This window comes from Meles meles, chromosome 7 (genome assembly GCF_922984935.1).
Source record: "Meles meles chromosome 7, mMelMel3.1 paternal haplotype, whole genome shotgun sequence".
NCBI lineage: Eukaryota > Metazoa > Chordata > Mammalia > Carnivora > Mustelidae > Meles > Meles meles.
This window is the reverse complement of record NC_060072.1, coordinates 48,000,393-48,025,410: the sequence shown is the minus strand read 5'-3', so window position 1 is coordinate 48,025,410 and position 25,018 is coordinate 48,000,393. Positions and strand designations below refer to the sequence as shown.

The 25,018-nt window shown below is 37.4% G+C and overlaps 1 protein-coding gene across 3 annotated transcripts in view; it reads left to right on the top strand.

Moving 5' to 3' along the window:
• The window catches only part of FRS2 (fibroblast growth factor receptor substrate 2), a 121,298-nt gene that overhangs the window by 34,201 nt on the left and 62,079 nt on the right, over nt 1–25,018 (top strand). For all 3 annotated transcript variants that reach the window (XM_046012815.1, XM_046012814.1, XM_046012816.1), the window contains exons 2-3: nt 18,062–18,157; nt 19,125–19,167. The gene's annotated coding sequence lies outside the window, so the exon portion shown is untranslated. The remainder of the gene's footprint in view (nt 1–18,061; nt 18,158–19,124; nt 19,168–25,018) is intronic.

Sequence of the window (25,018 nt, the reverse complement as noted above, 5' to 3'; positions counted from 1 at the left end):
TCCACTTACTTCTCTTTTTTATTGTGGTAATATGATAAAATATACACAACCTAAAATTTTCCATTGTAACCATTTTAAAGTGTACAGTTCAGTGGTATTAAGTACATTCACATTGTTGTGTAACAATCACCACTGTCCGTCAGTCTTCAGAATTTTTATATCAGCCCAAACTGAAACTGTACCTATCAAACTCTAACTCCCATGTCTTCTTCCACTGCAGTCCCTCGCAACCATTTCTGCTTTCTGTCATCACCATCTTGTTTCTCGATGACTTCGTCGTGGATTTAGGTTTCAGCTTTCTTGCTCCTGTTAGTTGCCACTTTTCTCCCATTCTGGCTTCCGGAATATTGTTGACTTCTCTCATTTGCTGTTGTGTCTTTCTTCATTTTCTTTATTCTTGTGGGTTTTATACTTCTAAAAATTGTAAACTTTTACGGTGAGGTTTCAGGAAGGAGTCAGAGTCAGTCTTGCTTAACTGAAGGTCTGCTCTCCCCGCTACATGCCTCATTTATCATTTTTAAAATTCATTTAAAAAATACTTATTTGAGAAAGAGAGATAGCAAGAGAGAGCATGAGCAGGGCAGGGGAGAGGGAGAAGCAGACTCCCCGCTGAGCAGAGAGGCTGACGTGGGGCTTGATCCCAGGACCCTGAGCTTGGTCCCAGGACCCTGAGATCATGACCTGAGCCGAAAGCAACGCTTAACCGACTGAACCAGCCAGGCTCCCAGTTATTTATTTATTTATTTTTAAGCCCCAACATGGGGCTTAAACTCAGGACTCTGAGATCAAGACCTAGGCTGAGATCAAGAGCCATCTAGGTGCCCCAGTTTTGTTTTGTTTTGTTTTGTTTTTAAATTAGATACAGGTGTGTCAGACAAATAAAGGCAGTTTGGTAGTTATATTGGCTATCAAATTAGGATTCATGAGTATGAATCCTTTTTTATCCCTGGTTCCTATTGTTTTGGCTGATTCTGATCCCTCAGACCTATTACAGCTTCCTCTTCTCTCCCCTGAGCTGACCCAAGATGGTGGCGCTGTGCTAAGGCGTATTCTCTGCTGCTGCAGCCCGTTCATAGCAGTGAGAGCCTGGCCCTTCTGTGGCGAGTGATTTTGGGAGATAGACTGTTACCTAGAAGTTTCTGTACAAGTCTTATTCAGTTGAGATATTTCCTCCTCTGTGCAACTGCTCTGAGTGCCGTGCCCTTGGCAGAATTAATTTCTCCTTCTGGGCCATGGCACCTGTCAGTTTTATTTTATTCTAACTACGTTAGATCTGTCTATAACTTGAAAACTACATTGTATGATCTGTCTCCTTTCTTTCTTAGGTCTAGTGTTTCACAAGGTTTGGAGAGTAATCCCACATTCTAATACAGCTTTTGGTCCATAGTAGGTAGTAAATAACTGTTTACTAAATGAAAAAATAATACATCTGGATTGATTGAATTTCCCGTTTTCTAGCAAGTATATTGTCGTCATGCCCTTTATCACCAGTGTCCACTGAAAGCCATGCCAGTAACTGTTAAGTGCTTTTTGCTTGTTACTGGAGGTTAATTCTGTGTGGAGAATAGAGGTGTGGTGAGAATGCCTGGGTTCAGATAAATAAGTTTCTTAACCTCTCTGTGCTTTAGTTTTTTTTTTAACCTGTAAAATAGAGAAAATATCTACCATGTAATGTTGTGAGGATTAAATTAATACCTCTGCAGTGCTAGATCAATGCCTGGCACATTGTTTTATAGTGAAGTTTTTTTTCATCTTTATGGGGAGATTACCTCCTATAATATCATTAGAATCTGATGATAATAGATGATGATTTTTGATAGAAAAAGTAAAATGACCAATCTAGCTACTATTAAAATATTTAGTTCTTTGAATTTTGTATGTGGACAAGTTCTGGAATGATCTCCATGGACAATAACAGATTATGACATCTAGGAAATAATATAAGCTGGGAGAAATAATGTCCGCCATGTGTTATATACCTGTTAAAATTCTGTATTCTTTAAATATAATCTAAGATCCCCAGATTCTCTTCAACAGAAATATATTAGATTGCAGTGTCAATATTCGTGTTCTTTTCTTCCTAAGAAGAGTTTTAGGCAGCTCATTGATGTCTTTGATATTTGACATGCTTGTTGTCTTCTAACATCACCCTTCTGAAATTGTGTGCTGAGGGAAGAGAACCCTCCTCCATTCGTTCAGCGGTTATAGAAAACTTGCTTATGCACCTAAGTGTTGTGGATACAGGCAAGAAGAAGGCATACTTGTTTTTCTCAAGGAACCATCATCCCTTCATCGTTTCAGTAATATTAAAATCGGATGTTCTGGCAGAATGTGCTCACTCACACTCTTTGACCCAGAATTCCATTTATATCCACTTTATAAATAGAATAAAAATGTGCACAGAAATTTATGTACAAGGTATTCATTAAAATATTAATTATAAAAGCAGTAAAAAAGATAGGATTTTTGGTATATCCAGGCTTTCGATAAAAAAACATGCTATTACTTGAATAATTAAAATTGTATTAAAACAAATACTTTACCTGGTTCTGGTCAAATTATGTGGGAGGATGGATAGAGGGTTAGGTCAGTTGTTGAATTCCATGATCCGTCAAGAGTAGTGGTAAAGTGCTCAGATCTGTGTTAAAGGTTGTTGTGAAGATAAAATCAAACACTGTATGTAACCTAAAAAAAAAAAAAAAACCTCAGTAGATATTTGGGGTTCTTTCTGTTACTGTTTTTCCTTATACTCATTCCCTCCTTAGTGGTTTTTCTTTCTAATCTTGCTCCAGTCATTCTAAACCAGGAATAGCAGTGTTTCATTCGGTCTGACAACTCCTGTTGCTTTGTAATAACCATCTACAGGTTTCTGAGGCTTTCTCCAAGCTCTTTCACCTGTTACCTGTTTTGGCCAGTTTTTGGTTTTTTTTTTTCCTTTTTTCAAAGATTTTATTTATTCATTTGACAGAGAGAGAGATCACAAGTAGGCAGAGAGGCAGGCAGAGAGAGAGGGGGAAGCAGGCTCCCCACCGAGCAGAGACCCTGCTGCGGGGCTCGATCCCAGGACCCTGAGATCATGACCTGAGCCAAAGGCAAAGGCTCAACCCACTGAGCTACCCAGGCGCCCCTGTTTCGGCCAGTTTTGAAGGAGGGGAGGTAGCAGTACTGAATATCACCTTGGGTTTGTAATCCTAGCTTTAAACTTTGTCTCTTGACACACCTAGTCACTCCCTTTTCTCTTTGGGTTTTCAGGTATTTTTTGTTCTTGTGCCTTATTCTGATAGGAGTTTGTTAGCTCTCATCTCCCTCCTTTTTAAAGCATTTTGATTGTTACTGTTGATACCACAAATTACTCCTCATTATAAAGTAGTACTCCAGAAATAGTCTTAGGGCCTCCTTAGTCTTGTTTCTTCTAGGCCTCTCATGAAACATAGATATAGTTAGCTTGTGAGGCTGACTTGAACATGTCTCATTCATTTTATTTTTTTTGAATATGTCTCATTTAAAGAAGAGTTAGATTCTATGTGAACTTTTTCTTTTGACACCCCAAGTAGAAAGCTATGTTTAGCTTTAACCAAATGCAAAGGAACTTTTCTGTAAGGGATTATAGTTTTCTTTTGGGGCGGTTAGATTATAACCAGAAAAATTTTGTCATTGTTAAATGGCATTAAGTTTCAGTTTTGTTGTTTAGGTATAATCCATGCAGTAAATTACAACCAATAAATTATAACTGGTGATTAATGAAATATCCCTTAGCACATAGGCAGAAATGATTTCACTTTGTAACACATAAAGTTATATAGAAATGAAGTTATGGACACCATAAAAAGTCTTTACTTTTCTTGATGATTTTTTCTACATTGATAAGGCCAGGATATTTATAAAGTATCATAAATCAGACCTTTATTTATATTAAAAAGAGTATTAACAGTTGGATTTTGAAATCACTTGCCTTGGCTTTAATTTTTTTTTTATTATTTTTAAATCCAGGAATTAAAACCATATGGTGCTCCATTAACTTTATTTTGACTCAGTTTGAAGGACAGGCTGAAATGTTTTAATGATATTACTCAGCTAGAAATCAGAAGATGAGTTCCTTGGGTAAGCTTTGTTTAACTCTTACAGCTTCAGCTACTTCTGTCCTATAACATAATTTAGGACCTTTAATGCATAATTGTCATGAACCCTAAAAATCTATGGCCTTTTTTCTTCCCCCACAAATCTCTGCCAAAATTCAGGTTTTTTCCTACTGTATTTTTTATGCATTAGGTATATATTAGATGTCAGTATGCATTTCCAAATAAATGCTTGATTATTTTTTCTAAATTTTAATCTGAAAAGACTATCAGGTTTTTTTAAAGCTATATTTGATTTTGTATAGATTGTTTTTGTAGTCATTAAAGCATAGTTTTAACTCTATATTATAACTGGCTCCTGAGATTCAGAACAAAACAAAACACATTTAGTCTCCCAGTTTTACCTTCCCCACAAAAACAAACCTTGTATCACATATATATTGACAGGTAATAAAATTAACATATTTGAGCCTTAACGTTCTAAACAGTGGGAAAAAAGCATTACTGAACTGTTAAATATCCCTGTAGAGAAATCTGGCGAGGAAGAGGAGTGTGTTTTATATATTGACAAATCAGCCTGTGGCAATCAGGCACTTACTTGCTGAGCCCCGTTTTAACAGAGAATTGAATAGTTTTGTTAAATACAGGCACTTTATGGAGTTGTTTGTTACATGAGGACTACTTAAGGCCTTCTGATAAAGTTTTAGAAAATTTTGACCTTAAGATGACCCTGAAGAGGCAGAGGGAGGTCCTTGGTGGTAGAACCTCAAGTGAATAGCTCCTGCCCCAAAGCAAGCTGTTGAGAATAGATACAAGTGGTTTCAGGTGTGTTAGGGTCATTTCTGTTACCTCAATAATAGTCACTCCTTGCATTTAGTTACACTGTCTTGTGTCATTGCTTATTATTGACTGTATTCCTTTGAAAGAAATCTCAAATTGATGAGTTATTTCCCATCTTCTGAATTAGGAAACTGGTTATCTTTAATTTTATTTTATACATTTTATATTATATATATTTATATAATATATATTTATAAATGTATAAAATTTATATATATATAAATATATATAAATATATAATATTATATGTATATATGTATATATATATTATATGTATAATATATACATATATATTTATATATATAATGTATAAAATTTGTATGTATATATGTATATATAATATACATATATATGTATATATATATAATATATATACATATATATACATACAAATTTTATACATTTATAAATGTATAAAAATAAGATTTCCAGGGGCGCCTGGGTGGCTCAGTGGTTTAAGCCGCTGCCTTCGGTTCGGGTCATGATCTCAGGGTCCTGGGATCGAGTCCCACCTCGGGCTCTCTGCTCAGCAGGGAGCCTGCTTCCCTCTCACTCTCTCTGCCTGCCTCTCTGCCTACTTGTGATCTCTCTCTGTCAAATAAATAAAAAAGAAAAAAAAATTATAAAAAAAATAATAAGGTTTCCAAGGCCTTACAGGATAAAGCATTTGGTTGGAAGTGAACAATACTTTTGTGTTTCTGGAGAGATTAAAATAGAGTCTCTTTTCCTATGTGGTGGTGGGGCAAGTGAAAATGGATGTAAACCTTACCTGATTTGTCAGTAAGAATTTCTGGTGGCAGTAAAAACCAATTCAAGCATATTGTGTATTTTAAAAGGATACTGAGTAGAGCTTAGGGGCTCATCAAATTGTTGCTCCAGGGTTAGAGAACTAGTATTCAGGGCTAAGCAGCCAGAAACAATGCCCAAAATCACATTGCATAATGATTCCCATGAGGATGCTGGTAGCATCTAGAGACAGACTGACAGACGCCACAGCCTGCCCCAGTGACACGGCTAGCTCTGGATGGCTCTGAATGGCTCTGAATGCTGCCACCTCTGCCCGGGACTTAACCTTGCTGCAATTACTCCACCGTTAATGTGGGAGAGAGTTCCTTTTGGTCTCTGTTCCCCTGCCCTCTAGTTGCCCATTCATAGCCTAGGCTGGGCATGTGTGTTTGGCAGAGCCCATGTCCTACATGTATACAACATGTGGGAAAGTGTTTAACTTTTGAAATCATAAAATTGGTGGGGGGAAGTGGACTCTCAATTTTAAGATGTGGAAAACTATTTGACCTTCAGAAATCATAAGGTGGGGAAGTTCCCAAACTTAAGGGAAAGTTCAGATGCTGGGCAGACCAAAAAAAAAAAAAAAGATAAACTATTGACTCCATATGATGTTTTATATGTAGTACGTGTTGAGTCCTTAGTGTGTGATAGTCATTGTACTAAAAGTGTCTTACAAGCTCTGTCACAGATCATCCTCACAGCGTTAGACATGAACTAATAGGCCAAGAGGGATCATACGCTTAGCTCATTCAGAGCTGAGACACAGACTCAAAGCTATGATTCCAAAGCCTGTGCTTACAACTTCTATATTAAACTGACTCTTTAAAAAATCCCCTCCCCCAGTATATTTATCTCAAAATCTTGTAAATAAATCTCTTTGACCACTCAGTTTATTAAAATCTTATGTATCGTATATGTATGTATTTAAAGGCAGTTGAAAATTTTTGGCTTTAATTTTCTGTATTTTCAACTGACTGAATAATTTCTGATTCTTTTTCTCATTTTGTGATTTGTAGTTTCTCATTTTGTGACTTTGCCACACGCTATAGCCTGATACAGTGCTTTCTTTTGGATTATCAGTGCTTGGAAGCCAGTTACTGAGTGTAAGGGGAGACAGATGGATCAGAAGCAGAGGGGACGTAGAGTGACCAAGACTGAGGCAGGAAGGAGAACAAGACACACACACACACACAGCCCCCCCACCCAGGGAGACACAGACAAATACATATGAAAGGAATGGGGGGGCATACAACACGTGTTATCGGCCTATCAGCATCATTCTTTGTGTCCTTTGTTACTTATAATGGCAGCTTGAAACACAGTGGAACTCTCCCTCCCCTGCTTTAGGAAAGTCACTGAGGCCCTTTTTTTTTTTTTTTTTAAGTTGAAATCAAGGCTTTCTCTAGAGTAAACAGTAAGTTTTAAGCTTCTGTACCAGTTTACATTTTAAATTGACTTATGCAAAGCTAAAGAAATATGTGATATCTAGGAGTAATAAACAGGAGCTGTTATTTAACTTGGGATGTATCCAATTTGGTTTGGGGGGTGAAGAATCATAAAGAGAAACTCCCATAGTTACTATGATGTCAGCCAAGTTAGAGTATTTCTTCATAAACCACAACTCTGGTTAATTATTGCTTTAGCACAAGTCTGTCTGTCCTGCAGATTTTTCTGTGCTACCAAAATAGAGCTTTATAATAATGTTATTTTATCCATTTGTGCCCTTGGGACTAAATGGGCAGCTATAATTTTTGTGAAAGTGAGTAGATCAAGTGCCCTTCCACACACATATACTCTTGTAGGCGGTCTAAATGTGGGTTGGGTGCTAGAGAAATACATGATGTAAGGTAAATGTCCATGAAATTAAAAATGATTTTTGTCATCTTTACGTATGACATTTTTAATATTGAATATATTATGTTTTTTGTCCTTACCTCTGTCTCATCTTTCTTAGGATATAAATTTTAATTTGAGAACTCTTTATTTTTCTATGAATTTCTTGTTTTGTCCAATGCTGGCTGTGTACAAAGGATTTTTGTACAAATGCAATTGTTGTTATTTACTCGGCTTTTCTGCTTCTTTACTTTGAGATTTATGCCTCTTTCTTTTTTTTTAAAAAAGATTTTTATTTTTTTATTTATTTGACAGAGACAGATCACAAGTAGGCAAAGAGACAGGCTGGGGGCGAGGGGAGAGCAGGAAGCAGGCTCCCCGCTGAGCAGAGAGCCCCATGCCAGGCTCCATCCTAGGACCCTGGGATCATGACCCGAGCTGAAGCTAGAGGCCTAACTCACTGAGCCACCCAGATGCCCCTCTTTTTTTTTTTTTTTTTTTAAACATTTTTAGTGGGCCAGCGATCCTCAAATGGGCAGTAGTCCTTTTTTTTTTTTAAATTTTTAAAATTTATTTATTTGACAGAGAGAGCTCACAAGTAGGCAGAGAGGCAGGCAGAGAGGAGGAAGCAGGCCCCCTGCTGAGCAGAGAGCCCGATGTGGGGCTCGATCCCAGGACCCCGAGACCACGACCTGAGCCAAAGGCAGAGGCTTTAACCCACTAAGCCACCCAGGCGCCCCGGCAGTAGTCCTTTTATTAAGCTACCAGGTTGAAAATATGATGTTGGCATATAGACAAGTTTCTTATCTTTATGGACGTTAGCTAATGTGAATTTAAATAGTCATCTTTTAAGAGATGTCCCTGCTGGGCCAGAACAGTGATCCGTCCACCCGAGACTGACCTAAGGAGCTGCAGCAAGGAAACAGGTTACTTTTTCAAATTCTGTCATTCCTAAAGGACACATAGGCCATTTCTGATTTCCCTTAACGTACGTACTGTATTCAGAATTCATGCATTCCTTTAAACTCTTCAGCATGGCACTCCATTCTGATTGTATTATGTATGCATTAAGCTAAAATACTTATTATTATATTGTTGGAATGGGTAGCTCTGGGGGGAAATACCATTTACAATGTGAGCTTCAGTTCTTTCTTTGCTCATAAGCTGTCTCAGTTTCTTCACCTGTAAAATGTAAAATGATTTCACAGGTTTTTTTTCCCTCATTACTCTCAAAATCTGTTCTGTTATTTCTAATATGGCCAATTTATAAGGCTTTAAATCTTGTCTTTCTCACCCTCTTTCCTAGCATTTCCTCTTCTATGTGCCATTTAAATATAGAATATTAAGCAAGTTCTTTATATATCATGAAGGAGGCACAAGTTATGTTAGAGCCACTGAATTCCTTTGAATTATCTAAAAGTTGTGTGGATTTTTAGGAGAAACAATATTTAATAGCTGAAGTTCAAAGAAAACAGGTATAGCTTGTATTTAGTACTTCAGGATATGGATTTATTGAAGGTCCTTTCATGCAACATGAATTCTGCTTTTTTTTTTTTTTTAAGATTTTATTTATTTATTTGACAGAGAGAAATCACAAGGAGGCAGAGAGGCAGGCAGAGAGAGAGAGAGAGAGAAGCAGGCTCCCTGCTGAGGAGAGAGCCCGATGCGGGGCTCGATCCCAGGACCCTGAGACCATGATCTGAGCCGAAGGCAGAGGCTTAACCCACTGAGCCACCCAGGTGCCCCTGAATTCTGCTTTTTAATTCACGGGAAACTAATTGAAGACACTGGTCATTCTTTTCTTTTGTCCCTTGTACGATACCCATTGTAAGAGATTATCTTAAAAGAAGTTCGGTTGTGGAAAAAAAAAGTCTCTAATATATTGCTGAAAACTATTTAGAGCCCACCAGAACTACTAAAGAATGAAGGTGATATTTTCCTCCTAACAGATAAAGGAGGAATTTAGAAAAAAATTACAACTCTTTCTTGGTTGATTTCTATTTTTGAAGTTACGGGTTACCACCTAGAAAAGAAACGGGCAGAAGTGAGCATTTATAAAAATTGTTTCTCCTTTTGAGGGCATTAGTGGAGTTGGGTTATAGTTCCTGGGACACATACATGTGGTGACAGCATCTTCAAGAAGAGGGTATCAAATACTGAGGTATTTCGGTATTCAAGTACCGGTATTCAAGGTATTTCACTCCCTGAAAGAAAGGTAAACCTGGTTTAATATCAGGCTACTCTCCTTAGTGACTGTTTTTATTGTGTGTAGTATTAAAATTCATGAAAAACAATAAACCTGCAGACTCTGTGATACTTATTTGTATAAATGTCCTTGTTATGTATAATGTTGAAGACACTGAAGAAATTAACTCTGGAAATATTTACCTTGAGGTTCTAGGTAGAATCACATGTTAAGATGTCCTGTTGTTTCTTTCTTTCTTTTTTTTTTTTTTAATTTATTTGACAGAGAGAAACCACAAGTAGGCAGAGAGGCAGGCAGAGAGAGAGGAAGGAAGCCGGCTCCCCGCTGAGTAGAGAGCCCGATGTGGGGCTCGATCCCAGGACCCTGGGATCATGACCTGAGCCGAAGGCAGAGGCTTTAACCCACTGAGCCACCCAGGCGCCCTGTCCTGTTGTTTCTTACTAAGAAATACATTTTATATCATGGCCAGCGTGTGTCTAGCATGTTTGTATACAAAACAAAAGGTTTTAAAAATAGTAGTTACTCATTCTGTATGTGAGTGCCAGGGTAAAGAAAGGAAGGAGAGAGAGAAAAAGATAAACATCAACTGTAGGAAGAGATTGTACATGTGATAAAGTTTTAAGAAGCAGTACTGTGTGTGCTATGCACTTACATTTTGTTAAAATATAAAATAAAATAGCAAAGCTATAGGTAATGCCCCCAATGTTGACTTCAAAAGCAGGCATTCCCATTATCTTTATTTAGTCTTAACGATAGGCCTGCACACAAAGTATTTCGTCATTGAGAAAGAAACACTAAAATCCTAAAGTTATTTTGAAAAAAATAAGGTTGTATTATTCATAATTGGTGTTCTGGGGGAGTGTGTCCTCCCCTTAAAATTGAGAGAGTTTTTTTTTTTTTTTTTTTTAAAGTGTTAATTTATGCTGACAATTCCCAGGTCACAATCAAGTATTTAGAAGACCAGCATATCTGTTTAGGCCTTTGGAAACTTTAAATCATCAATCTATTGGGTCTCTTCTCTGTGAAGAAGTCCATTGTTTAAATGGTGTGTTTTTTAGTCAATGGGGATAATTTGTTCCAAGGAGTTTTCATTTTTTTTTTTTTTTAAGATTTTATTTATTTATTTGACAGACAGAGATCACAAGTAGGCAGAGGCAGGCAGAGAGAGAGAAGGAAGCAGGCTCCCCGCTGAGCAGAGAGCCCGACATGGGACTCGATCCCAGGACCTGGAGATCATGACCCGAGCTGAAGGCAGAGGCTTTAACCCACTGAGCCACCCAGGCGCCCCAGTTTTCATTTTCTTTACACGACTAAGGACATTTAGTGAAGCAAGGCTACCTTTCCCCAGTGGTGTGTCCTGATTGTATTTGTCTTTTTATTTTACAATAGGTATGTTACTTTATTTTATTGTGTCATATGCAGTGGGTGCATCTAATAATAATTAAATTTACATTTCTGAAAAAATATTTCTACAAAATGTTTTTTAATAAGTTTTTTATTTTTTATTAACATACAATGTATTATTAGTTCCAGGGGTACAGGTCTGTGAATCGCCAGGTTACAAAATATTTTCCGATTGATGACTCATTAAACATTAGGTTCTGTTCAGTATAAAGAAGTGAGGCCAGTAAGTGTTATCCTGTCCTATGGAGTCAGGAACTGAGGTGTTTCACATGAGAGAATTCTCTAGAAAAGGAAAATTACAATCTTAACTCTACTAATTTTGTTATAAATTTTAAGAAATTAATGAGGTACTTTAATGTTTGTATTTGTCTATATCTATATTACCAGGAGTGAAAGAAATATTTCAAACATCTGGAAAAGTACAGAAACTATTTTTGATAAACACCTGTGTACCCCATCTATTATATCTTAGTGTTTCTTGCCTGAAGTCTCTTGAGTGTATGGAATAACCATCAGTGACTTAGAGGAGATATAAGTTAGTCACAGTGAGAGAATACTAGTTACTGAGCCGTGGCGTGCCTAGTTTAGTTACCCAGTTACCTTAGACCTCAATGTAGCATATTTTTCTGATTCATCTCTTAATGCCATTGGTTTCTTTTCAATATATGTAACAGTGAACTTTCCCCTTTGTCCTTTCATCTAAAGCCACTTTTGAAGAACGGAACACATTTCTTGTATGAGCTGCCTGGATTTACATGTTACTCTTATAGGGCAGATGTGATATTTGTGACTAATAATTTCATTCCAGTTTACTACAGATCATAACAGTGAAAAGAAAGATTTTGCGTTGTGGACCTATTTCTTTCTGGTTTGGACAAGTTATTTAACCACTCCATGTGCTTTGTTAACAGCTTTCCCATTGAAAAGTTCTGAGAATTAAGTGAGCTAATGTAAATAACTGGCACACAGAAGTTGCTCAAGAAGGGGCACCTGGGTGGCTCAGTCAGCTGAGCTTCTGACTCTTGATTTCAGTTCAGGTCATGGTCTCAGGGTCATGAGATCATGACCCCAAGCCCCTGCTTGGGGCTCTGTGCTGGGCGTGGAGCCTGCCTGAGATTCTCTTTCCTTCTCCCTCTGTCTCTGCTCTCTTGCTGCCCCACCCCTGCCCACCACATTCTGTGCACACAGGCACTCTCAAAAAAAAAAAAAGGAGTTGCTCAAGAAAGGTTACTTTAATATCACAAGCCTTCTTTGAAGTGGTTGAACTTGCTAAAGTCTGATTTCTAAATGAGTGGGGATATTTCTGCACACAAATACTCAAGACTTCTCTTCGCCGCCCCCCCCTCCCCGACAAAGCTGATTTTAACATTAAATTTCATCATCCAACTCTTAGAATCCCTGCTGTTTGTTTTCTTGTACTCTTGGTTTATTTTTGTACCTAAGGTCTGATAGGCACATAACAAGTGCTTTGTGAACCTTAAACTAAGTGAAAATAGATTGTTCAGATGAAAGGTATGTGGATAAGTCAGTTTTGGGGCAATTCTAGAGATCTCTTGCCAGAACTGGTATCTTTGTTTTGGTCTTCAGAGAATATTAAATGTGATCACTGAGTCATACTTGCTGTTTTCTCTGTCCCCTGGCTATCTCTCTTAAGACTCTGAAGCTTGCCAGCCACAGGATGTTTAAAAGGCAGAGTAGGCTTTAGCCCAGGGGAGTTTGTTTATTTAAAGAAAAATAATTAAGTTCAAACATCCCTACCATGTCATAGCTAGTCTAGTCATGTTAGAGTTAGTGAATTCTTTTGATTCTTTCTGGTGGTCATGGTACCTAAAGATAACAGATTTGAAAGTAGTTTAAACTTTTTCTGAGATTACTTGGAACTTTATAATGTAATCCCAAAGAGAAGTTCCTAAAGGAGTGGAGGAAAGGGCCAATTATTTTGCTAGTTGTAGTTTTTTGATGGGACTCATTTATTTATTTATTTTTTAAAATTTTGGGACGCCTGGGTGGCTCAGTAGGTTAAAGCCTCTGCCTTCCGCTAACGTCATGATCCCAGGCTCCTGGGATCGAGCCTCACATCCAGCCCAGCATTGGGGCTCTATGCTCAGCGGGGAGCCTGCTACCCCCCCCCCCCCACCACCTCTGTCTCTGCCTGACTCTCTGCCTGCTTGTGATCTCTGTCAAGTAAATAAATAAATTTTTAAAGAATTTTATTTATTTGAGAGAAAGAGAGTACGAGCAGTGGGAGAAAGCAGACTCCCTGCTAAGCAGGAAGCCCAATGCAAGGCTCCATCTCAAGACCCTGGGATCATGACCTGAGCCGAAGGCAGACGCTTAACTGGGCCATCCAGGTTCGCCTTTAATGAGACTCATTTAATTTTCAAATCATTTACCACTCCTTCCTAGAGTTATGATACAGATGATTTAAAAACAAAACAACCACCAAAAACAACAACAAAAAAAAACCCAAAAAAACAAGCCACTGTTGTGGCTTTACCTTCATTAATTCTTTGAAGTTGGGACCATAAGAACCTTTTAAAAGGGGCAGTGTAATTCTGCAGATGTTTAGGCACAAAGATACAGTAATTGGTCACTTTCATATTTTGGTTAATTACCATCTCCAAAATATTTCTCCTTACATATTCTCTGCCAGATAAGAATATCTGAGGGGGCACCTGGGTGGTTCAGTGGGTTAAGCCGCTGCCTTTGGCTCAGGTCATGATCTCAGGGTCCTGGGATCGAGTCCCACATCGGGCTCTCTGCTCAGCAGGGAGCCTGCTTCCCTCTCTCTCTCTCTGCCTGCCTCTCTGCCTACTTGTGATCTCTCTCTGTCAAATAAAGAAATAAAATCTTAAAAAAAAAAAAAAAAAAGAATATCTGAGGCAGATATTTTGTATTTTGGGCTCACCTGGGTGGGCTCACCTGGGTTCTGGGTACCAGAACCTATCTCCTGATGAGACAACTAAGTCCTAGAGGAAGTGGAGGAGTAATAAGACAGATACCTGTGCTCCAGGCAGAGGGAAAGACAAGTCCTTGAAGTGAGAACGTGCTTGAAGTCAAGGAAAGAGGCCAGTGTGGCTGGAATGGAGTTAACAAGGGGGAGAATGGTAAGAGATGATGTTCAAGAGAAGTGAAAGGGAAATATCAGATCATGGTCCTTATGGCCTTTGTTAGGCATTTTGGCTTTAGACTGGAGAGATGGACCCAATTAGAGGGTTGAGTGGAAGAATGACATGATCTGACTTTCTTTTGTAAAGGACTAATCTGACTGACTTATTGAGGTGAGCAAAGGGGAGAGGCTGAGAGATCAGATAGGGAGCTATTAGAGTAATGCGAATGAGAGCTAAGGCGGCATGGACCATGGTGGTTAGAGTGGAAATGTTAAAAGTGGTAACATTATAGATGACTTTTGAAACCGGAGCTCCCAGTATGAACACTTAATGGGTAGCGATGAATATTTCTGAACATAGTGTTTGACCCATTTTTAAATGATGTTAAGATTAATTGCTGGGTTCAAAGTTTGTGTACTTGATTTATCTATTATAAAGTTTCTTTTTAGTTTTTTACCTAATGGTTTTAGCAACCGTTGATCATTATTTACTTATTTAATTGAAAAGATTTTAATTCATTTATTTGACATACAGAGATCACAAGTAGGCAGAGAGGCAGGCAGGGGTGGGAGGAGAAGCAGGCTCCCTGCTGAGCAGGGAGCTCCATGCAGGGCTCTATCCCAGGATCCTGGGATCATGACCTGAGTGGAAGGCAGAGGCTTTAACTCACTGAGCCACCCAGGCACCCCCATCGATCATTTTTTAGATCCATTATTTCATTAGGGTTTACGAAATGATGATTTTCTAATTTTATCATTCCTTCTACATTTATAATTTGGAATCCTATAAAAAAGAGCTTTCACTTATTAACTGCTTGGTTACTGTAGGGTATTTTTCAAATAAGAAAACCAGGATAAGCGCTTGGTTCTTTCTCTTTTTTCACTTTCAGAGTAATAGGTTAACACTGTAACAACCTCCAGAAACGACCGTGATTTTTAAAAATATATTTAATGTTTTGGGGGCGCTTGGGTTGCTCAGTCATTTTAGCATCTGACTCTAGGTGTTTTGCTCAGGTCCTGATCTCATGGGTCATAGGATGGAGCCCCATGTTGAGCTCTATGCTCAGTGGAAGTCTGGTTGTATATTCTCTCTCTCTGCCCCCTTCCTCTGCTCATGTGTAGTCTCTTTCTCTCAAATAAAAAAATCTTTAAAAGAAAAATACATATTTAATGTTTCAGTCAGTGGTAGTCATTACCAATTTGGTGTCCAAAATGTCATTATCATTTGATGTTCATTTGATCTTAAAACATGTCTCCAGCATAAAAACTGTAAAACAAGGTTGAGAAGTCTGACTTTCATCCTTGTTCCTTCCATCCTGCTTTCTCTTTTTCCTTTAGATAACCATTTAAAAATGATTTTGGTTTATCCTTCCAATGCTCTTTTCCTTTTGAAAGAAAACCCCCCCCGAAGTCTGTATTAATATTTGTAGACTCCTCCCCTGCCCTTTTTATAAACAAAAAGAATAGTGTTGTGTGAAATACTAATTCGGGTATAGTATGGGAAGTAGAGAATTACTGGTTTCCTTAGTGGTTATTCTTGAGACTTGTCAACTTTTTATTCCATGTAAAAGAATTTCTTATATTCCTTCCTGTCTCCACAACTAATGGTTAAAGAACATACATGTTAAAAAAAATAATAGCCTACTTTACTATTGGGACTTCATCAAGATAAAAAACTTTTGGGGCACCTGGGTGGCTCAGTGGGTTGGGCCTCTGCCTTCAGCTCAGGTCATGATCTCAGGGTCTTGGGATCGAGCCCCACATCGGGCTCTCTGCTCAGCGGGAAGCCTGCTTCCCCCACTCTTTCTGCCTGCCTCTCTGCCTACTTGTGATCTCTCTCTCTCTCTCTCTCTGTCAAATAAATAAATAAGATCTTTAAAAAAAAAAAAAAAAAGATAAAAAACTTTTGCACAGCAAAGGAAACAGCAAAACCAAAAGACAGCCCGCAGAATGAGAGAAGATATTTGCAAATGACATATCAGATAAAGGGCTAGTATCGAAAATCTATAAAGAATTTATCAAATTCAACACCCAAAGAACAAATAATCCAGTCAAGAAATGGGCAAAGATAGGAACAGACATTTCTGCAAAGAAGACATCCAGATGGCCAACAGACACATGAAAAAGTGCTAAGTATCACTTGGCATCAGGGAAATACAAATCAAAACCTCAAAATACCATGTATCACCAGTCAGATGGCTAAAATTAACCAGTCAGGAAATGACAGGTGTTGGTGAGGATGCAGAGAAAGGGGAACCCTCCTACACTGTTGGTGGGAATGCACGCTGGTGCAGCCACTCTGGAAAACAATATGGAGGTTCCTCAAAAAGTTGAAAATAGATCTACCCTATGACCCAGCAATTGCACTATTAGGTATTTAGCCCAAAGATACAAATGTATTAATCCAAAGGGGCACATGCATCCAAATATTTATAGCAGCGATGTCCATAATAGCCACACTATAGAAAGAGCCTAGATGTCCGTCAACAGATGAATGGATAAAGAAGATGTGGTACACACGCGCACACACACGCTGGAATATTATGCAGCCATCAAAAATCAGAATCTTGTCATTTGCAGTGATGTGGAAAACTAGAGGGTATTATGCTAAGCGAAGTAAGTCAGTCAGAGAATGATTACCATCTGATCTCACTGATATGAGGAATTTGAGAAACAAGACAGAGGATCATAGGGGAAGTGGGAAAAATGAAATAAGACGAAACCAGAGAGGGAGACAAACCATAAGAGACTTCTAATCTCAGGAGACAAACTGAGGGTTGCTGGAGTGGGGGGGGGGGGTGGGAAGGATGGGGTGGCTGGGTGATGGACATTGGGTAGGGTATGTGCTATGGTGAGTGCTGTGAATTGTGTAAAATTGGTGAATCACAGATCTGTACCCCTGAAACAAATAATATATTATGTGTTAATGAAATAATAATAAGAAAATAAAAAAGAAATAAAAAAATAGCCTACTTGCAACATTTAGCAATATTTAGCAAAATTATATATCTAGCAATTCCCCATTTGGAGTTTCCCCCAAAGATTTGAGTAACAAAATTACACAGTGATATATGCCTTTGTTCTGTTCCTTGAAGGCTGGTACCGTGTCTTGTCTTTTAATTATGGGCTTTGTTTGCTGAGGAAAAAACAATAACAATGATGTAGTTGGCATTGATAGCAATGGTATATGTGTGGAAGAAATGTCATTTTGAGAATTTACCATTTTGAAATAGTACCAGGTTAAATATTTCATCAATTAAAATTACATCACTCATCAGTTTATTCATTCTTTCAATGAATATTTACCGAGCACTTACTGCATGGCAGTCATTGTCTTCAGTGCTCAAAAGATATCAGTAGTAAATAAAGCCAGTAAAAATCTCTTCTGGAGCCTTCTTTCTATAGGTGTGTGTGGGGGGAAAGATGCAAACATACATTATCAGTTAATTTATTTTTTCCAAATGTGGAGTTTTAGGGCTTCTCTCCTACATCTTCCTTTTTTCTTTTTCCTATCTGTAAATGGCATTCTTAGGAAGTGCAAGACCCTGCTGGGGGAAGGCATTTAGGACTGAAGAATTTATAGATCTTTATACTCGGTACGTGTAACATAATTCTGGTCCCGTGGGGTGACAGCATATATTCCAGCTCTCTCACTTCATCCTCAGCCCTGTTAATGGTTTTTACTAGAAGGTTGCTCAAGAAATTTTTTGATAACTCTTTTTATAGACACTGAAATTTAGGAAATTGTCCTTAAAGATTTGATGTTTTTGTTATGATACGTTCTTAATGACTATGTCTTTATTTCAGAAATGACCGTTAAGAAGTAGACGCCCAGATGCAAAAGTGATGAAACAGTCAATTTGTCATAAAGTAAGATGCAGCTGTGGCTTTTCAACCAGATTAGTAAGTGTGGCCCGAATTTTTTAAAACTTTATACTTACTTTATCTGCTTCGAAAAACATTTACTAAAAAGTATAGTGGACATTTTCTTAAGTGTCAGCTTGTATTTCTCTTGTTACTTTGGATTGTAGTACAAATTAGAGCATGTAGCTCTACAGAATGTATGCCTGTGTTGTACCTTTTTAAGAACCATAAAGGTAGTTTTATAAAATCAGAGCTTTAGAGGAAATATATGAAAAAGAGTCACTATGTTACCACTATCCGAATACAGCTCCTTTTTAAATGTTTGGATATTTATTTTCCTTCCCAGTCTCTGTTCTATACATTTTTAAAAAAACATCATTTTGATCATAGTATTGTGAAGAGTATGCTTCTTTTATATCTTTTGAAATTAAATGTTTTAGATGTTTCTCCCTGTGAATAAAAATGTACTCTTTAGTACAGGGTTTCTTATTGGAGTAATGAAAATGTTCTGGAATAATGTGGTGGTGATGGTTACATAACTTTGTGACTATAGTAAAAACCACTAAATTTTACACTTTAAAGGGGTGAATTTGATAACATATGGAGTACACCTAAAAACTACCTTTCGGGATATCAAATCTTGGTAAGAGTAAAACCCAATTGAGTACCAATTTTTGGAATATGAAAATGTGCTGAGACATCACTATGTACCTAGAAGAAATGATTTGATAGTAGAATAGTGTTTTTGTAATAATAAAAATAATGAATTTTATAATATTTTAGTACAAATATTAAAATACTTTTTATTTTATTTATTTTTTATACTTTATACTTTATACTTTTTATACTGATTTATTTAAGAGACTTACTGCCCCTTAAGTTTTGGTAATACCAAATGTCATGACATTCTGAATGTACTGTATCAGCATTTTGTTAATTTTTTATTTTTAAGAGGCTTCCTGTTTTAAAACCAACAGTTTAACTTTTCTACCTGAAATTTTTTTAGGAACAGAATTGTATCTATTCTTCTCGGAAGAGAATTCCACAAGGTAAGAAATTGTTACTATAGTAGTAAAACAAATATAGTTGAATATAGGCTTAATTACTCTTGATTTTTTAATCCTTTCCCTATATTTATTTCATATCTTTTCTTGATTATTACAAGATTATCACAAATTTTTAGCTTCTCCTTTACTACCTCAGAATTTGCAAACAAGGTACATCTCATCTCATTTGAAGTTAAGATTAAAAGGGTATGGTAGTACCCTTTACTACACCTTTGAAACTCAAATACTGCTTTTCATGGTATCCTTATTCCTAGTATTATTAAGGAACTTAATTCCTAGGATCCTTAGGATTGGGTTTGTCCATTTTAGAAAATAAGTTTTCTTCTTCCTTTGGGGCCCATTCAGCTTTTTACCTCAGTGGACATTACCTCAATGACTTGGGATGGTAGAGGAGTCATAGAGGCTCTGTTAGAGGCTTTAAGTTAAGGGGGATTTATTTACCTAGGTTTCCACCTATGAAAATTATAGAACTCCTACATTCAGTTTAAAAAGTGGAATGCTTTCTCCTAGGTAATTAATAAAATATTTAGTAATAGTTGGTATTAGAAAAATTCCAAATGATCATCTTTACAATGAATTTTAAATCAGCATTGATTTAGATTGTTAGATTTTTAGACTTCTGAAGGAGGAAATGTTCAAGTGAGTAGATAGTAAAATCATCTCTTGGTGTGCCTATTACCCTGTGCTAGGAACTTAAAATCAGTTGCTTGGCTTTAAGAGGTTACATTTGCGGGGACTCTTTGGTACAGGTAGTAGTGATCACTGCAGATGAATTTAATCTGTCAACTGGAAAAATGCTTATAAAATGAATTATTCAGATCAGTAACTGTTTCTCATTTATTGTCCTTTGTCTTGAGGGGAACATGGGCTCTCAAACACATCTTTCCCACCTGTTTTTGAAATTGCCACAGATTTAATCAGGTCACTTTTTATCCTGGTAACTGAAAACACAGGGTTAAAATAAAGAGACCCATTGGCTCATGAAGAGGGAGTGGGGAGCAAAGCATCACTAGTTTTCACTTCCAGGTTTCTTGTGATGCTTTCCCCCTGTATTTTTCTTCTTTCTTTGGAGGATTAAGGGAGGGAGTCATGGAACCCATGTATAGCACTATCTGACCCTCCAGGCCTACTCAAAGGCAGTGATTCAGGAGAAATCCAGATTGTTCTTTTCTTGGACCATTGTGCTTAAAGTGAAAACAGAAATTTCAGAAGATTTAATTTTAGTGAACTTGATCTCTTACACCTTTGTCCCTGTTCTTGGGGCAAATGGAGTTTGATTCTTAAACATTAATACAGTCTGTGATACAATGGTGATGGATCATGCTATCTGATATCCTTAGGGCTCTCCTGTAAGTGTTCAGTAAATACATATGTTTATAAAAGCTCAGATTCTTTCATAGCTTTTTTTAGAGTAGAAGATAATCAAAACAAGATTATTCATATTTATATAGTATCATCCTCCTACACTGTCAAAGGTATTAAAAGGACAGTGACAGCTTTAATAAGAATTATTGTTAACTGTACACTAGCAAATGGTTGAAGTGGTAAATTTTATGTTATATATACTTTACCACAATTTAAAAAATTGTTTAAATTCTTGAACAACTCTGTTTACTGTGAAAGAGGATGGCTATGCTTGAAGTATCAGTTTTTAACCTCAAGTACTGGAGTATTGAGTTAGTGATATTCCTTAGTTTGTGTCATACCCATCATCACTGGTTCATTAAAGGACTGTTTTTCTGGTTTCCTTTATAACTAGTCCCTATATAAGTGACCCTTTAATATATTTGTTATGTATCCCTTTATATCATATAAAAGGTTTTATTATTTCATGTATTTTAATTATGCATTAGGCTTTAGTCGAATTCTTGTAGTCCTGTTCACTCACCTCCCTCTTTATTTCTAAAACCTGGCCATGTTGCTGAGTGTTTGTCTAATTTGTTTTGTCTAACTGGTACATTGTATTTTAGGTTATTTATTAAAATGAAACTGTTAATGTAAAATTCCTTAAATGTATAAGGAACATTAAATGGACATTTAAGAGAAGTCCAATTTGTGTTCATTCTTTTATATTAAAATTGTATCTAAAAGATGGAATTAAATGCTGTGGAAGATAAGAGGAAACATAAACACCTGTCTCAAAGGCTAAGAGTCTGTTAGAACAGTCAAAGGAAAGAATTGTGGGGCCTAACAAAAACATGTATTTTTCTTCTAGAAACAGTGTGTTAAAATGCTCTGGTCTCAGTGTTAGCCTACAATAACTTAATAATTGAGAGATACCAGTAATATTTTGGAACTTCCCCATTACCTATTACTTCATTAATTTCTACCTTGTGGTATATTTCTTTGATACATAACCATATTCTGTGAATTCCCATCACTAAATCTAATACAGAGTAAGAACAGTACAAGTGCAGGTTTCTTCTTCTTTTTTTTTTTTTTTTAAAGATTTTATTTATTTATTTGACAGAGAGAGAAATCACAAGTAGGCAGAGAGGCAGGCAGAGAGAGAGGAGTAAGCAGGCTCCCTGCAGGGCAGAGAGCCCGATGCGGGGCTCGATCCCAGGACCCTGAGATCATGACCTGAGCCGAAGCCAGTGGCTTAATCCACTGAGCCACCCAGGCGCCCCTAAATGCACGTTTCTAAATTTGGGATGCAGAAATACAATTTCATCTGTAGTAGCACATTATTAGCAAAGCAACTTCTCTTGGATCCCCTAACTAGAAACTACCAGAGTGGGAACTTCAGAAACTCTGTGTCCATGGTGATGGTATGCCTTGCACCAATGAAAAGGATAGAAAGAGGAACACTCCTGTGAGGGGATAGGGTGATTCCTGACTTGAGAAGAAGGATAATGACATCTGTGATCAGATCAGGGAAGGGCTTCCCACAGATAGAAAAATCTAAAGGTACCTTGTGGGGAGCAGTTTGTGTGGGAGGAGGATTTTAGGGGCACTTTGTTCTGGGAGCTAGGAGAAAATGTTACTGATTCAGTAATGGAATAGCAAGGGGTAAGGGAATTCATGTTTGCTGAAAGTGAAGCCAGTTTGTGGCTTATTTATTTATATGTCAATACTTAAGTATTTATAAGATCTTTGATGGGAAGACCAGCAACTCTGGAAGTTGTTATTGAGTTAGTATCCCATGCATTGTTGAATACTCCCTACACTCTTTTTAAAAATAACAGTTCAGGGTGCCTGGGTGGCTCAGTGGGTTAAGCCGCTGCCTTCGGCTCAGGTCATGATCTCAGGGTCCTGGGATCGAGTCCCACATCGGGCTCTCTGCTCAGCAGGGAGCCTGCTTCCCTCTCTCTCTCTCTCTGCCTGCCTCTCTCTATCTACTTGTGATCTCTTTCTGTCAAATAAATAAATAAAAAATCTTTAAAAAAAATAAAAATAACAGTTCAGGGGCGCCTAGGGTGGCTCAGTGGATTAAAGCCTCTGCCTTCGGCTCAGGTCATGATCTCAGGGTCCTGGGATTGAGCCCCGCATCGGGCTCTCTGCCCTGCAGGGAGCCTGCTTACTCCTCTCTCTCTGCCTGCCTCTCTGCCTACTTGTGATCTCTGTCAAATAAATAAGTAAAATCTTAAAAAAAAAATAACAGTTCGGAGAATTAGATTAGACATCAGGTAACATAGTCCCTTTTTCTAGTTTCATTAGTTTCTGAGTATTTATATGGCGTAGTAATTTCATTACTCTCATTTTGTTATCTTAAGAGATGGCATAAATAAAACAGTCTCATTTTACAGATGATGAAACTAGAAGTGGAGTGAGCTTTAGGGTTTTTTTTTTTTACTAATCTATACTGCCACCGTGTCAACTGATATTTTGCCCTATATAGAATATTGAGTTACTAGTTTTAACTTAAAAGAAATGTTTCTGATCTGAAAGAACCTCATAGCGGGGTTTTAAAAACACATAATACAAACAAAAATATAACCAATGAATAATTATTGATAGTCACTTAACCTTAAGGTTCATTAAAAAGCTTTAGTAAACTCACTTCAATTTTGTCTGCTACTGTTAATATAGAACATTATTTCAAAAATATTTCCAATTTGGGGCACCTGGGTGGCTCAGTCGGTTAAACATCTGCCTTTAGCTCAGGTCATGATCTCAGGATCCTTAGATCCAGCCCCATGTGGGCTTCCCCACTCAGTGGGTTATCTGCTTGTCCCTCTCCCTTTACCACCCCCACCTCCACTTGTGCACTTTAGCACTCTCTCTTTCTCAAATAAATGAATAAAATCTTTTAAAAATTTCCAATTTATAACAAATACCATAAATTTAGTTTCTTTTAAGTTTAGAATATGCCTGTTTACTTAAGGATTTGAGGTCTAGGTTAGATGGATGGGACAATTAGAATCCCCAGTTTGTGGGAATGGAACAAGCAATTTGATCTCACATATTTCAGAATATGGTAATAATCCCTTCCCCCCAAATCATTTGTTTGTAGTATGGAAATCAGGGAAACTATGTTATAAACCTGTATTTTTTTCTCCTGAGTGACTTAATTTGGTTCAGGTCCAGCTTTAGTGGTATAAGTACAGATCAAGTTTGGTTTTGAGTAATCCAGTTTTATCCTGGGGCATTCTAGGTCTGGAGTGTCTTTGGATATACTAACCATTTGGTTTCAATACCTCATTGACATTTGATCCTCTGGAAAGATTGTGAGAGATTTCACATGTAGGTGGTGGGATAAAGGAACCCAGATTGTCTCATAGTCTATTGAGTAGATTGGAGTTATAGGACTTTGAAGTTTAGTAATGTTATTGTTATTCAAAAATAGGCTGTGGTGTTAAAAAGACAGGTCTTTGTCTGATTTCTTATTGTATATTAAGACTTCAAATGTGATTTAAGTAAATATGAACTTTAAAAAATGTGGATAACTTTATTTTTTTTATAAAAGAATACAGTTATTTCAGATACCTTTTTGTTTCATGTTCCAGTCTTCTTTAGAATTCCATATGAGCTGCCCCCTTTTTTTTAAGCCACTTGCTTTCGAATTTAAAAAAGAAAAACAAAACCAAAAAACCAAAAACTCAGAATAGGTTGAAACTTGACACAAATTGCTGCCACAGAACAAAAGTGCTGATCAAGTTAAATCAACCCCTGTAATGTGTATTGAAAGGAAAACCTCTCCTCTCTCCCCCAGTTTAAAGAACAAGCATTTTTCCTGCCAAGAAGAGCTGACTTTAAATGGACCAGCTGTCCATATTAGGAGCATTGGGTTGCTAAGGTGACCATGGCTGTTTGGAGAAGAATGCAGCTGAGAGGGCAAGTTCTTGATGTGTGAGCTGAGGGAAGGAATGTGGTGTGATTGTGCATCATTCCTCCTAATCACATGCTCACAAAGTGCTGTGTGGGCAGCATGGAGAAACTACAAATCTGAGGGCTACAGCTTATGTGTGGTTAAAATCGTTTTGTTTTCATGTGAGCCGTAGGCTTACAGTTTAGATTGAAAACATCTACCTTGTGTATGTATGTATGCGTGTGTGTGTGTGTGTGTGTGTGTGTGTTTTGGGTGTAGAGGAGGGTGTTTGATGGTAGGTACATTGGGATTGAGTTTGTTTTGTATGATGGACACATACTTTCATATGATGAGACAAAAATTATCTTGGGATAAATGTTCTTTCCATCTCATCCCTTTCTGTCTTATATACGGTATTATTAGTTCCCCCAAGTGAATGATGTGTTCCTTGTAATTATATCTTGGGCACTTTTAGTTTCAGAATTATTTGAAACTCCTAAGAGTATGTTGTCTATTTGGTCCATTTCTCCCCTCCCCCCCCTTTTAAATAGTTCTTTCTCTTCCCAAGGGAGATCTTAATAC